The sequence below is a fragment of the Phaethon aethereus genome, assembly GCF_964289735.1.
Source record: "Phaethon aethereus genome assembly, chromosome: W".
In the NCBI taxonomy this organism is placed as follows: domain Eukaryota; kingdom Metazoa; phylum Chordata; class Aves; order Phaethontiformes; family Phaethontidae; genus Phaethon; species Phaethon aethereus.
The window spans coordinates 13,328,970-13,344,388 of NC_138581.1; positions in this window are offsets into that span (position 1 = coordinate 13,328,970).

Consider the following 15,419-nt stretch of genomic DNA (forward strand, 5'->3'; position numbering starts at 1 on the left):
ATTTTTGCACAAGGAGGCTTTGCTATAGGCAGATTCCCTCTCCTACAAGCATGTGAGGGGGAAAAAGCACCCATTCACACAGGAGCATCCCCAGTCCACAGGACTTTGTGGTGCTGAGTATGTCCAAGGACCTGTCTTGGGGCTAAAAGGGAAATGGTTGAGCTAAAGAAGGGGGTAGTACAGAAAGACAGAAACATAGACCATGTTATAGCCCCATGAGGAAGGAGATGGTGCTAGAAATGAGTGAGGCTGTGTGATCTTTGCTGTCCATAACTATTATTGACATAAATCTAGGGATCTCTCTAGTCCCAGTACTGGAACCCATATTGGCCCTTTTTAGCTATCCTGGCATTCTCCGATAGATGAAAAGGATTGAATCAATCAAGGAGACTGAGGTACCTCCTGGGTCTTAGAGCTTTAGCTGCATCAAGGTAGGGATGAGGAAAAGCTGAAAGCATGCAGAGCTGACTGCCTTCAGGAGATCTAAACTGAATGTAGAGCTCTCACACAGTCCCGGAGAGCTGGCTAGTGAAGGAGGATTTTGCAGCTCTGGAGCCCCAGAGTGTCCCTTTGAGCTCAGCTCTGAGCAAAAGGAGGTACATAAATGCCCCAGACCAGGAATAGCCTCAGGAAGCACAAACTCTCTAAAACAGTTTATCTCAGAAACACAATTTGTGCCATAGCCCATACCTACAAATTGTTATATCCCTCTATGCAAATGATCTGGCTGGAACAGCAATTTCACCATAAAGACAGAATGACGATTATATCTGTTTCCTTCCCTGAGTATTTTCTGCCTTAAACGGGGGCAAATTAACACCATGTAGTGAAGCCAAAAGTGAATTTTGCGGTAAGGGAGAAGCTGGACCCCATGCAGCTCCCGCCAACCACCCCACAGATGCCTCCTGCCATCAGCTACATACTCAGTTTAGCAAGGCTTGACCCAGACTTTATGCAGCTTGAACAAGATGCAAAGTGGAACCCTTGCTCTCTTTTATTCTCAGGCAGAGATATGGAGTGTCACACACAGCCTTATCCTTACTGAATAAAATTTTGCATTCTCTTCAGCAGTTTGCTCTTTATATCTGAGTTACAGCATCCACACCAATTAAAGTATTCCATCTTTGCATTTCTCTTGTAAAGTAGGTCTTCAACTTTGAAGTTTAATGCAATTAAAACTAAATACTTCTAATTAGGAACCCAGTGCCTCAGCTATTACTCAAATGAATTCTGTCGTCATGACTTAGGACTACCCACATGAGCAAGAATTTTCAGGACTGGACTCCATATTCATTAAGGAAAAAGGCTGCTTTTTTCCAAAGTTGCAAACAGCAGATGGATCACAACAGGACCCTTACAGCATAAAGTCAAGCAAATATGTAATGATTTATAGGATCAGAACCCTCCCAAATGCATTGCTTGCACTTCACCAATTTCTGCTAACAAGGATTAAACTGTGCACAGTTTTCTTGTGTGCTGTGACTTTTGACAACAATAAAATGTTCCCTATTGCTATATGACACAGCCAAGTCCAGATGTGATATTTTGGTTTGAGATCGTTAAGCTTTTTTTGTTACTATGGAGATTATCTACTGAGTGGTTTAGTTACCACCCCTAAGGTGTCATCGTGTACTGTTTAATTTATAAAGCCAGTCCAAATCTCTGTGGAAAAAAAAAGTCAACAATATTTCTCGCAACTTTCTTTGATTTATTTTTCAGTGTCAGCCAAGACATCACGTTTATTATGATTCACCTTAGCATGATGACATTTCATTTTTCTGACTGAAGAAGATGTTCCTGAAAAAGGAGATCAAAATCTCCTTAGCCTTCTGGATATCACATAATAAATGAAGGGTTCTGGTTTTCCTCAGTGCCTCAATAGGAAGAAGTGTTTATGTTTCAGGACCAAGCCCCCACAGAATATTTACAAAATTTGTTGTGAGGTGTTGAGCCATAAATCTGAAGTTCGAAACCTACATCATATAGAAATGAAGACCTATAAAACACAGTGGAAAACAACAAGTCAGAAGAAAAAAATGTAAATATTTTTAAGAATTATTGAAATCCTTAAATGTCTTCCCCACAAATAACACATACAATTTATTTTATGAAATGAACTTTGGTGCTGACATTCTAAATATTATAAATGAATTAAATATTTTCATTGCAGTGTCCTAAAATTAAAAAGTCAGACATTCTAGGGTCGCTATAGAAAGCCAACCAAAGCTCATTGCACTCTTCCTTGAGCAAGAAAGAGAGACTTAAAATATCATCTGCTTTACATAAGAAATTGTTATCAGAAGCTAAAACCCTAAACTGAAAGTTACTTTGAATTTCATTATGGTAAATTAATATGTATTTATTTTATTAAGGGGAAAATGTCTTCCAGAAAGCTCATGGCAATCAACCCAGAGTAAAAAAAATAAGAATAGCCAGATGATCATGCCATTCAATAATTAGACTGTAGTTCCTTAGAAACAGCATCACCCTCATGATCATTTCGTAATAACACTTTATCTCATCCCATGATCTGTAAGGCATACTAGGATTTTATTGCCTGATGTTTGTTAAGCGTGCATATTTACTTTTCAGTATTTTTTTATTTATTAGCATTAAGAAATTGATATTATTTAAATTTATACTGAAACAGAATGAATATACTCTTCTATTAAGCACTGTATGCAGAGGGAAACAGAGTCTTGGAGGCATTTCTATTCTGGGGCCTGGATCACTTCTCAAGTCATATAAAGGCAGATGTCATGGGGGTCATATAAAGGTCTCCACTCTGATACTAGCTTTAAGGAGACCCTCTGTGGGAACACACAAGTCAAAAGACTGTGGACTCTAAAAACATGTAGCCTAGCCTGACTATGGACATGAGTAGTTAGACAATATCAAGTTCTTACAGAATAGCTTCTGGTTGTTGAGGAAAGGTATTCTACAAAATAGACATTTCATCGCTGCAATCATGTTCATGCATGAGTGTGAGCTGCCACTGCCTCATGTATCTTAGAAGCATAAAGCTGTTTAATTTCCCCAGCTTTATGTTTTCTTAGTCAGTCCTGCATCTGAAAACCTCCATCTCTTGCTTCTACTCAGAGTCATATTCCTCTCTTACTTCTTGCTTTCCCTCCTGCACACAGCATGTCAAACAACTTATTCCCCTGGATTGTAGACTAGAGACAGGGAAGCTTGTTATCTGTGGCTTCACAGTACTGACTATTGTGACTTTATGGAATCGAAATATCGCCATGGATTTGGGGCAATACCGGCTTATTTTTAGCCAGGTTATTCCCTGTTCCAGTTGCCAGTGCTGTTGTGCAAACACATATGCCAGCATGGCACAGAGGAGAGGTGCGAAGGTGTGAATAAGAGGCTGGAAGAATAGAGGGGCAGGAACTTTTTGCAGCAACATCCTGTTACAGCCTCACTCAACCTTCCTTGCACAGTACTTTGCTCAGGCCTATATGCCTACAGCTGCAGCTTCTATTATTTCCAGCTCACACAACATTCCAGCTTCCATTCACAACTAGACATTTAATTGTGCCTTTCATTTCACCTGAAGGAAGGAGATTTAACACATCTGTGGGTCTTAACCTCTTCTGTGGTTTTCCTACAGTTCAAAGGTTCACATGGTGGCTGTCTTAACCACTGGCAGGGCAGCAACACAAAAGCTCTACAGTGAATGGAGGGGTTGTTTTTAATTAAATAAATATGTATTTCATTGTCTCAGATGATCCTGAGGTTCTATATCAGCAGACAACATCTAACATGTCCAGAACACATACATCCCACTTCTGCCATGTAAGTCATGGGTCAGAGCCACCAAATGAGTACTGCCTTGTGCATGCTCCCTGCCAGGGCTGCACAGAATGGGGAAGCCCTGGGCACATCATGTAGCTGGGGTAGACAGCCAGGTCAGGCTTGGAGCACTGATGGGTTAGGAGGATTACAACAATCCAGGAAGAGAAAATAGGAAATAAGCATCAGAAGACTATAATTAGAGCTTGAAATTGCAAGAAAGAAACCGGTCGAGTGGTTGAAATAGTGGAACAACGATGGCAAAAGGAAGAGAGGATGACTGTTTGCAGGCAGGTGGTGGAAGGACTGGTGTGTGGGTGGCACTGGAGCCTCTCCCTGCAGCCTGTGGTAGCTCTACCAGGCAACCAAGCCCTGGCAGTGCTGGAACTAATGGGTTCCCCCAGTGTGGTGCTGCCCCTCAGTAGGGCTGGCTTGCATTTTGAGCTCTCTGGCTCAGCGGCAGCGCAGAGATCTCTGCGCCTGACTCCCTTGTGCGGTCCAGATTGGCCTGTGGAATAATTGCTGGAGGTGACCTAGAAATCTAACTTATATCCATATTTTAAAGAAAGGTACAGCACTGAAGAAGCTTCCAGGGTATAGTGCGGCTGATATGCAAGGGATCCATTCCACGGGAGTTCCCTAGGCCTGTAACCCTAGATGTTACCACACCAGGGGAACTTGGTGTGCTGACTCTAGGAGGAACTATACGGAGGGTGGAGCGGAGTGGAGACACTGCGGCCAGGCTCTGTGTGATATAGAGAACTCGAAGGTACAACGGAACCGATAAGCTGCATATTCACTACCCTGAGCCAACGGTCTGTCATGTTTTTGACAAAATGCTGTACTTGGAGTGAACTTTGCTTATTATAATATCATTATAATACCAAAATGCACACCCATCTCAAAACTTACCCACCTCCCAAGGTGCAACCACCCCTCAATGGGCTTGCGCACTGAATTTTTCCTAGTCTGTACCTTTAAACGCGAAGCAAGAGAATTCTGAACCAATCTTGATAAAGGTATGTATGACTAGAGTCACTCAAGCTCCACCTGCAAAGTAAAACACTATAAAATAGTGTGAAAAGAGCTGGATGTCAGGGAAGACACCATCACCCCTGACTTTTAGGATCTGCTGACAGGCTGACCCTCTCTTCCCCCCCATTGGGATGCCTTTGGGTAAGATTCGAACACTTGGTCATATCAAGTGCCTCCCTGGGAAACTTAGAAATTTCTATAGAGTCACTTTACATCTTTTAACACATTTGTAGCCAAGCGGTGTTACTCATACTTTTGGCATTTGCACGTGCTTTGTAGACAGTGAATTTATTGCCGGCAATCCAAAGAACCTGTGTGTCTGTTGCTTCAATAAATTGCACTATTGATTGACTCAGACGTGTGTGTGTTGTCCCTGAACGCGACCGTACCTCTGAGTGCGGCCGTGTGAGTTCAGGAGGTGTCCGGCTGAGCAGGTAGTGTGATGTTAGTAGTGCATCCGGACCCGTGATAGTCCAACGAAGGTGTTGGGTGCGACCGGACTACTAACGCTAACTTTGGGCATCATTCAGAACCTAAGCTCAGCTGCCCCCAGTCCTTCTGATATCTGAGGATCGACTGGAAAGCAAGGGGGTTTAGTTTCTGCCAAATTGCTCTGCCTCTTAACGCAACAGAAAAATTGGCATAGTCGGCAGGATTGCCATGGATAAACTGCTACAAAAATATGACTGTGCCCCTTCCCAAGCTGGGAAGGTGTGGGCCCAACAATTTTGGAAGGATAAAAAGAAAATGATAGAACGTATTGAGCAGTGTCAAGCTGCACAAAAGGGTAGAGTGAAAAAAAGTAGAAGGGTTATGTGTGCGATTTTAGGAACTTGTTTATCTTGCGTGCAACAAGAAGCTAAGGAAGCCTCTGCTCCCACACTAGTTTCTAATGTGGAATACAAAGCTTTGAAATCAGAAAATGAAGTGTTAAAATCATCATTAGCTTTTGAAAGGGAGACAGGAGAAAAATTAGGACTCCAAGTTGAGAAACTTTTGAGTGAAAACAATAAGTTCGTGAAGGAAAAGAGTAAACTTATAAAGGCACATGAAGATCTTGTGTGCCAAAATAGAAATCTTAATTAGCTGTTAGACAAGGTGTGTCAGCTGTTAGATAAAACACTATCTCGTGCTCCAGTTATGCAGATTTGCAGATTAATACGTAAATCAGACCCTGAAACTGGAAGCAAATTTGTGGGGTTTTATAGCAGTGACGAGGAGGCTGGAGAAACCTCTGATTCCGACTCTCAACTGGTCCCCTTAAGACCCTTGATTAAGACTGAGACTATTGTTGATGACGATGATGAGGTCCGCACTACTGTGCGCACGATTCCGTGGTCACCAACAGAGTTGATAAAAATACAAGAGAAATTCTCGAGGCGGTCAGGAGAATCAGAAGTCGAGTATGTGTGGCGAGTTTCTCTTGAAGGAGGAGACCGAATTATGTTAAGTGAGGAAGAAGCAGGAGGCTTTTGGGCACCAGGAGTATTTTTAACTGTTAGGCCAGGAGACCATAGTTACTCCTTAACTGCACGAGCTGCATACTGGGCAGGTGGCATAGATCCCCAGGAGAGAGGAGAACCACTGGAAATTAAAGCCACAGACTATTCCGATCTGGCTGTAGCAGTACAGAAAGCAGCCTGCATTCAGGCAATATATGAGAGAGATGAATTAAGGAAATCCCCGATGCTAGCCCCTATTGACCCAGCCCGATTAACCTCTCTTATCCATGGCCTCCCTGATTGTCTCAAGATGTTTGTAGCAAATACCCAGGATCACATACAAGCTGCTCGTATAGATGCTGCTCGCGGTCGTAGACGAAATCAGCACACCCCCATACCCACCTGGAGTGAATTTGTACAAGACATAGACAAGTACGGATGCCGAATGGGCTGGATCAACTCATCCAGTACAAAGTCCCCAGATCGCGCCCGGCAAGTTCACCAAGTCCACATTCAAAACCCCAAATACCCTAAATTCAATGAGAGATTTAAATCTAGTAAAGAACGGGGTGAATTGTGGCGTAAAGCCCTAGATTTGGGTGCACCCTGACAAATCTTGTGTGGCGCCTCTACAGGGGATCTCCGTACATTAGTCCAATCCCTGGGTAAGAAGAATAACCTAACCGGGGAGAATTGCCTCGCTGGGAAACCCCTAACCCATAAAGAAAGTGCACCCTCCGCGCCAGGCCTAATTGACAAGGCAGAACCACAGCAAAAAAAACTTCCATCCCCAGGGAGGGCAGTAAGCCACCCTGCTCGGCGAGTATTAGCAATTCAATGGCTCTCTAATGAATACTCTGACCCTATCATTGCCATTCCCATTGGACCCCAGAAAATATTGGTAAACTTTCTCATTGACACCGGGGCCCAAATGTCAGTAATCACCCATGAAACAGCACAAACCCTGGGCATAAAACCTGGACGATGCAGGGTTAAATTCACAGGAATCGATGGTGTGGAAAAGGAGTGCCCCACTGCAAAAATTTCACTCTGGCTGCCAGAGGAACGAAAATTAACTAGGGCAGAAGTACTAGTTGGTGCTGCATACACTAATATTTTAGAATTTGATATACTGCGTGGGCGGATGTGGAAACTCCCAGATGGGACTGTGTGGAGTTTCACAAGAAATAAAAAGGATCCAGGCACAGTGAAACTGAGTCTGTTACAAACATCTATACCCTTACCCCCCTCTAAAATCACTAATGTTCAGCAATATCCTTTGCCAGCAGCAGCACTTTTGGGAATTGACGGGGTGGTAGCAGAATTAGAAGAAAGAGGCATCATTAAAAGAACTCATTCGCCTTACAATTCACCGGTGTGGCCAGTAAAAAAAACGACCAGGCAATGGCGTTTTACCGTAGATTACTGCCAGTTAAATGCTAATACTGCACCTTTGACTGCTGCAGTTCCAAACATGGCAGAAATAGTGACATTGATACAAGGCGCTGCCCATCCTTAGATGGCTGCCCCAAAATTAAAGCCTTCTGTGTATCTGCTAATACAATCACCCCAAAGTTTCATACTAAACCAGGAGAATATCCCACAGGATTTTACACCGGACAATCTGTGCTGGTGAAAATGCCCCAGATTGGAGCAGTAGCAATGGTACTAACTACCCCCAAAAATCCCTATGCATGGGAAGCCAAAGATTGCTCAGGAAAAGTACACCAGATTAGTACCTGGTGGATCTCACCCTCTTTCTAACCTTGCCGGTTGAACGCAACCAAGCACGTTTTATTTCTTTTTGTGTTCACAGGAATCCTGAAAAAAAGAAGACTCCAATTGAGGCAGATGTCTGCGGTCGCAAAGTGAAGCACCTGTGTGAAATATGCGGTGCTTAGTTCTGATTTTAATACAACTCCCTTTGATGTATAGCCAGAAAGACCCAGAATGGCCGTGGTCCCAAGCCCATATAAAATACACTGGAGTCATGGGAACACGTGCCGTCAAAGAAAAATTAAACTTAGCTACTGTGGTTATGCATGGAGCTGAGGTGTTTTCAAAAGATGAATAGAGTTGGAATAACTCTCTTCGGATGGCTGAACTTCAAGCCATTTCAGGACAGACAATACAAATCAGCTGCCGAGTAACTAATGGATCTAATTACCATAGACCAACTGAAATTAAAGCATAATATTTGAATTTACAGCAACATCTGCACTAAATTCAAAGGATAAGATCTGAAAATGTACCAACTCGGCCTCCCATTAGTCTAACTCCTTTCATCTTCAACCCTTACATAATCAAATATACAGGTCAGCAACAAGTGCTGTTTAATCTGTCATACTCCCTCAAACAAGTAGAAATGCTGATGCAAATTAACATCTCTACCATTAAACCAACCTGTTCACCATTCCTAAATATATCCCATACAGGATGGTTAGCGTGGATACATGGGCGAACCCTCGTCTCTTCAAGACGAACAAGGAGAGATGCGACCGGTATCATAGGGACAGGATTGGGAGTCTTAAACAGTATAGATGCTGAAGTACTCATAAATGAACTGAGCACAACAACAAGTGATTTAAGCAAATCAGGACACCCATTGCAGTCTTCTCTAGTAGCACTAGGAACTAACCAATGGTTCTTATCTGATATATTACCTCAGTGGGAAAGAACTAATGAAAGGGACCACCAATTGATTGTGGATGCACTTGGTGCAGCCCAAAATAATGTTTCTCTAGCTCTTAGTTGTATCCAAGCTCAACTATGGATGCAATCTATGGTAGCAGCAATTATAAGAGAAGGTGAAGAGGGCATCTTACCCTCTGAAATTCGAAAGGTAATTTGGGATAATGCAACTACATTTGAGAAAGAATTCCAATCCTGGTGGTATTTAGTCAATTTCACCTACAACCCTACTGATGGCAAAGCCACAGCTTTTGTCTTAACAATACGCAATGCTTCGGTATATACCATATACCCAATCATTGCGTTAGGATTAAATCACAACGGAACCATACTCTATCCTATAGAGCATAGAGTATGGGCCCAACGGAATGAAAACAAATGGCAAACTATTGATGTTGATGCATGTGTGGTATGGGAACAACAGGGATTCATTTGTGAAAGTAACATCATCAAAGGCCAAGACATTTGTCTTGACACTGAACGAAACATTTGTCATTTTGAAATACATCCCGATGAAACCCTTGAAACTGTACTTGCATATATTGGAAAAGGGTGTGCTTGTATGAGAACCCCTTGTGATTCTGTGTTTGTAGATAATGTTACTGTGAATACTAATAATCACTCAAATATTTGTGTTTGTAACTTTACTAAAATTGTAGGATGTGACTTTATCTATTCAGCTCCTCTTACGTCTTATCAACTAGTACAATCAAATTATATTCTATTTTGAGATCTGCTGCCTGTTCCTGTAGGAATGAATCTTACCCTGGTGGGAAAACTACTACAACATGAAGACCTGAAGAGGTTGTTGACACAAGTTTGGGAAAATGGACAAAAGACTCTGATTACTGTCCAACATGATGTAGAGAAAATACATCAAGTGTTGGAAAGAGTAAAGAAGGATGGAGAACACCACTGGTGGGACACTTTGTTCGGATGGTCACCTACCACAACAGGATGCTTCACCCTGTTGTTGTTTTATTAATGCTCACCGCATCGTGTTTTATTTTAACAATTGCTTTGTATGTTGAAACGTTTGTCCATATCCCCACGGAATATATGTGTACTCGATAATCCTCATCACAAGAACATATGTGATACCCCTAATGCATTCCAAATGTCGTGAAGCTTGAGTGACTATAGTCACGGGGTGGATTATGTGGAATAATTGCTGGAGGTGACCTAGAAATCTAACTTATATCCATATTTTAAAGAAAGGTACAGCACTGAAGAAGCTTCCAGGGTATAGTGTGGCTGATATGCAAGGGATCCATTCCACGGGAGTTCCCTAGGCCTGTAACCCTAGATGTTACCACACCAGGGGAACTTGGTGTGCTGACTCTAGGAGGAACTATACGGAGGGTGGAGCGGAGTGGAGACACTGCGGCCAGGCTCTGTGTGATATAGAGAACTCAAAGGTACAACGGAACCGATAAGCTGCATATTCACTACCCTGAGCCAACGGTCTGTCATGTTTTTGACAAAATGCTGTACTTGGAGTGAACTTTGCTTATTATAATATCATTATAATACCAAAATGCACACCCATCTCAAAACTTACCCACCTCCCAAGGTGCAACCACCCCTCAATGGGCTTGCGCACTGAATTTTTCCTAGTCTGTACCTTTAAATGCGAAGCAAGAGAATTCTGAACCAATCTTGATAAAGGTATGTATGACTAGAGTCACTCAAGCTCCACCTGCAAAGTAAAACACTATAAAATAGTGTGAAAAGAGCTGGATGTCAGGGAAGACACCATCACCCCTGACTTTTAGGATCTGCTGACAGGCTGACCCTCTCTTCCCCCCCATTGGGATGCCTTTGGGTAAGATTCGAACACTTGGTCATATCAAGTGCCTCCCTGGGAAACTTAGAAATCTCTATAGAGTCACTTTACATCTTTTAACACATTTGTAGCCAAGCGGTGTTACTCATACTTTTGGCATTTGCACGTGCTTTGTAGACAGTGAATTTATTGCTGGCAATCCAAAGAACCTGTGTGTCTGTTGCTTCAATAAATCGCACTATTGATTGACTCAGACGTGTGTGTGTTGTCCCTGAACGCGACCGTACCTCTGAGTGCGGCTGTGTGAGTTCAGGAGGTGTCCGGCTGAGCAGGTCGTGTGATGTTAGTAGTGCATCCGGACCCGTGATAGTCCAACGAAGGTGTTGGGCGCGACCGGACTACTAATGCTAACTTTGGGCATCATTCAGAACCTAAGCTCAGCCGCCCCCAGTCCCTCTGATATCTGAGGATCGACTGGAAAGCAAGGGGGTTTAGTTTCTGCCAAATTGCTCTGCCTCTTAACGCAACATGGCCCTAAGACTCTTACACCACTCTGGGAATGAAATACAAATACATTCAGATTAAGGCTTGTTTATACTGCCAGTGTGTGATAAAGCTTTACTTTCCCTGATACACACACACTCACACACCATATATGCACACACAGTCGTTGCACCAGCTGAAGTTACCCTCATTTTATGCACTGAAAGCCAGACTCATACAAGTTACCCTGTTGTAATCATGTATGCTTCATCGCTCTGCCTCTGATCAACATATATCCTGCATGTAACTTGTGCTGACACTTATGTCACAGCTGAATTTGGCCCAGAAATGTCATTAGTATTAAGCTGGCTTTTTATATTCCACAGTTGTCCAAAGATCTTTGGTAACAGTATAAATCACAGCCAAAGCTGAATGGTAAACTCCTGAATTTTGAAAGCACAACAGGCAAAGTCAACACCCTGAATACATCTCAAACATAAGCACTCAGAATACAAACATTCACAAGAAATAACAAAGCAAGCCCTGCCATTTCTACAGTCAAATAATAGCACTAGTGCTGAACAAAGAACAATTTTAGAGAACAAAAAGGTAGCAAGATTAAAAATATACCTGATTAAAAAGGACACTGTTTTGTCAAACGTTTGGGCTTTTGTTTGTTTGGTTCTTTTTTTTAATAGCCAGTAAAACCTTTCTTAAAGTGCTAGGTGGACTAATTTTACTAGTCTTTTATCTCTGCATATCAGGCACCAAAGTTGTTGCTACATCAAAAATATCCCTGATTTTAATGGTACAGTCTAGTCTGCGTCAGCCACTTAATCAGAAATAGTTGGGGCAAAGAGTTGAGGGTAGAATTAGGAGATATCACTGGTGAAGGAGATATCGCTGGTGAGGAAGATATCTCAGAAAACCTGTATGAAGTCGTCTTGGTTTGTCACCCTTACTATCACCTCCAAAATTACAGCATTCAACCAAACAGGCAAACAAACAATTTATGCAAAATCTTCCTCAGTGTAGATTCTCAGAGACATATACTCTATACTGGTGTGCCATGTGTGTCATGAAACTGATGCACAATACTGTGGTGTGTGCTCTGTGTTGTGTGTGTGTGAATGAGACAGACTTGGCCTTTGCTATGTTATTCCCATACTGTTATGAGGGGGAAACTCCGGAGCTGTTAGACATTATCTCCCTGCAAGATGACTGTGATGTAAAAATGTGTAGGTTACAAATTTACTGCTGTGAATTTTAAGCAGGGCGTCAATTTTCTGTAATTCATGAGCTGGATGCTAGTCAGCCTTTGAGTCATGCTTCAGGTAGCTGCTACCGGGTGGTAAAACAGATTGTGAAGAGGCAGGCACAAGGCTGAACCTGATAGTACTCGAGACCCCCACGGCAGCCCCTGGCAGTGTCCCTGGCAGAGCTGAAGGCAGTGACACTCCTCTGTGGCTGACTGCGCTCAAGCTGCAGTGTTGCTTTCAGCTGGGCTGAGGAATGTTGTAATGCCTGGACGTAGAAACTGCAGGCACCTTCCCCGTACTGGAGAACTAGGGAGATGCACTTTGCTTTAAAGACTATGATCACAGTCAAGCAAGGCATATGGTGCGTGTGGGCAGGAGATACCTGCTTAGGTGCAAGGAGCTCATAAATGTGTGTTTCTGTGTGCATAACTTGCCTGCCATTAATCAAGAAAAACTTTTAAATTAATCGACCCGGTAAGCAAACTGTGGGGAAAATATCTGCCGAGCAATCCAAAACCAGAGGGCAACCCGGCATGGTTCCCGCCCAGCCGGCGAGGAGGAGCTCAGCACTGTAGGAGCCCTGCCCGGAGCAGCGCAGCCAGCAGCCTCCCCTCCGGCGGGAGTTACAACCCATTGATGCATTTTGTTCCACGTTCAGAGGCTTGGGTGTGATGTCTAAAATTATGCAGACTCTGATCTTTTCTTTTTTTTTTATACTTTTTTTTTTATACTAGTTTAAATGACTGGTATAATAGAGAGGAGGGAACAATAGGACTTTGCGGTGCGGGGTGATATGCGGTGGAATAGGATTAAGGAGGCCTATAATTATATGGAAGAATCTTGTTTCCTAACCTCCTACGTGATGAAGTGTAAAGCGTAATTGTAAATTACAATTAGCCAGAGAATAAAGGTTTCCTTGGGAGCGGGGTGGAATTTCATCGCAGTGTATCGATGAATATTAAACCCGAGCTGCTTGATCGGCACCACCGGGCTGGGGCTCTGCCTCTCCGGAGGTGTTCTGCTGAGGGGCTGAGCCGCGGCTGCCGGGGGGTCGCGGGGAGAGGGAAAGCAGCGCCGGAAGGTCGGGGCCTCCTGGACGCGCCTCGGAGCTGCTCTCCGGCAGCGCCGGCCGCGCAGCGGTGCGGAGCGGGGCACGGAGCCGGGCGGGGCGAGGCGGAGCCGCTCCCGGCACGGCGGCGGTAGTGTCCAGGGCTCCGGCTCCGCTGCTGGCAGGAGAGGGGCAGCAGCTAATCGGATTGGGAAGACTCCCGTAATCCCAGCCCGATCGGCGGCGGTGTCTCCCTCTCTCCAATATCACTAATGTCACTTCTATTGGCTGCATTAGACAGATGTTCAAAAGCTCCCTTTCGCGCTCTCGCTAAATCTGATCCCCCTGTAATACTTTCACTGCTATTAAATCCACATGCACCCACTCTTCTCCCCCCCGCCCCATCCTTTACTTTCCTGTGTGGACCCTAGCTGCGTTTGATCTCCTTTTCCAGGGCAAAACGAGATCTTCTGGTGAACAATGGGATTGTCCTCCCTCCCCATCTGGTTATCTCCCACTGAACCCTGTCTCCTCCACAACCAAAAAAAAGTAACAAAACCAAACACACACAAAGTCCAGCCAAACTAATACTGCCTGGCATGTGACTGTTTCTGGCTATTCAAGGGATTTGGTTCTCCATTCAGAAAAGAGAGAATTATGAGATTTACCTCTTCGACGCATGATTGCAATTAGAGTGTTGGGATGCTCTAGATCCCCCCATATAAATGTATAGATGTGTGTCTACACACACACACGTCTGTGTAGACAGATGAGATACGCATTTTCGGCAGGTGCGTCTTCCCAGTTTGTTTATTGGGTTTGAGCTGTTTTTTCCCTAACTCTTCTTTTAAAGAAGGTTAGGAAATATCCAGCCAGACTGGGTTTTTTAACAACTTTTTTTTGTTCTTGATCAGTTTTCCCTGACACTCTTTCCTGCTTCACTGCTACTGTTCTCCCTTACTTTTTGCAATGTTTTTCATTGTACTCACCTTTCCCTCTTACAGGGTCACAATCCCCTTTGTAAGTGTGTGTTTTATTCACCTCCCAGCAGCTGTCCTTTTTTTTGTTTTCTCTGATTAACCCGCAGAAATGAAACACATGCAACTCTGTCTCCTTGCATTTTCAGATGTTTCTCTCACTATTGTCTGCTACAGCTCATTGAAAGTGCAAAGTGATGTATAAAATATAAAAAAATATACACATACACGCACCAACTCTATGGCACGGAGAATAAATCTGGTAAATCCCATTAGAGAGAAAGAAAGAAAGAAAGAGAGAGAGAGAAAGAAAGAACGAAAGAAGGAAAATATTAATATATAATGTGCATCTCGGATTCCTAATTAGCACAAAAGGACATTTTGATGAGATTTGATCATTTCCCTCTGCCCGGACAAGAAGAAATCAGTGGGGGTAGGAATCAGCCATCATGTCAGGACAAATCAAAATAATGCTTCTATTATTTCAATCAATAAACCATTTTTATACCTAACATCTAATCTACACAATGTGTTTGTGTTGGAAATTTGTAGAGCCACTTTGCACAAAAAACCAAACCATTAATATACGTGTCAATCACAGTTGAAACTGTTTGAAATAGCCGGAGATTTCAGCGCGGGGCTGACTTGGAAAATGCCGGAAGAAAGAGAAATGCACGGTGGGGGCGGATTCGGTTGAAAACACTTCCCAAAGTCTGTCGTTTCTTTATTCTTTCCACCACCCCAAGCCCTAAACTTTGCAAGGGGTTGAGTCGAGTGAGCGAGGTGGTGAGGAGGGGAGCTGGGTGGGGTGCCGGAGGGGGCAGGCAGGACCCCGCCAGGTCCGTGCGATCTGAGACGTGTCCCTCAGAGCCTACAGTAGGTCGCCTGGAGAGCGCG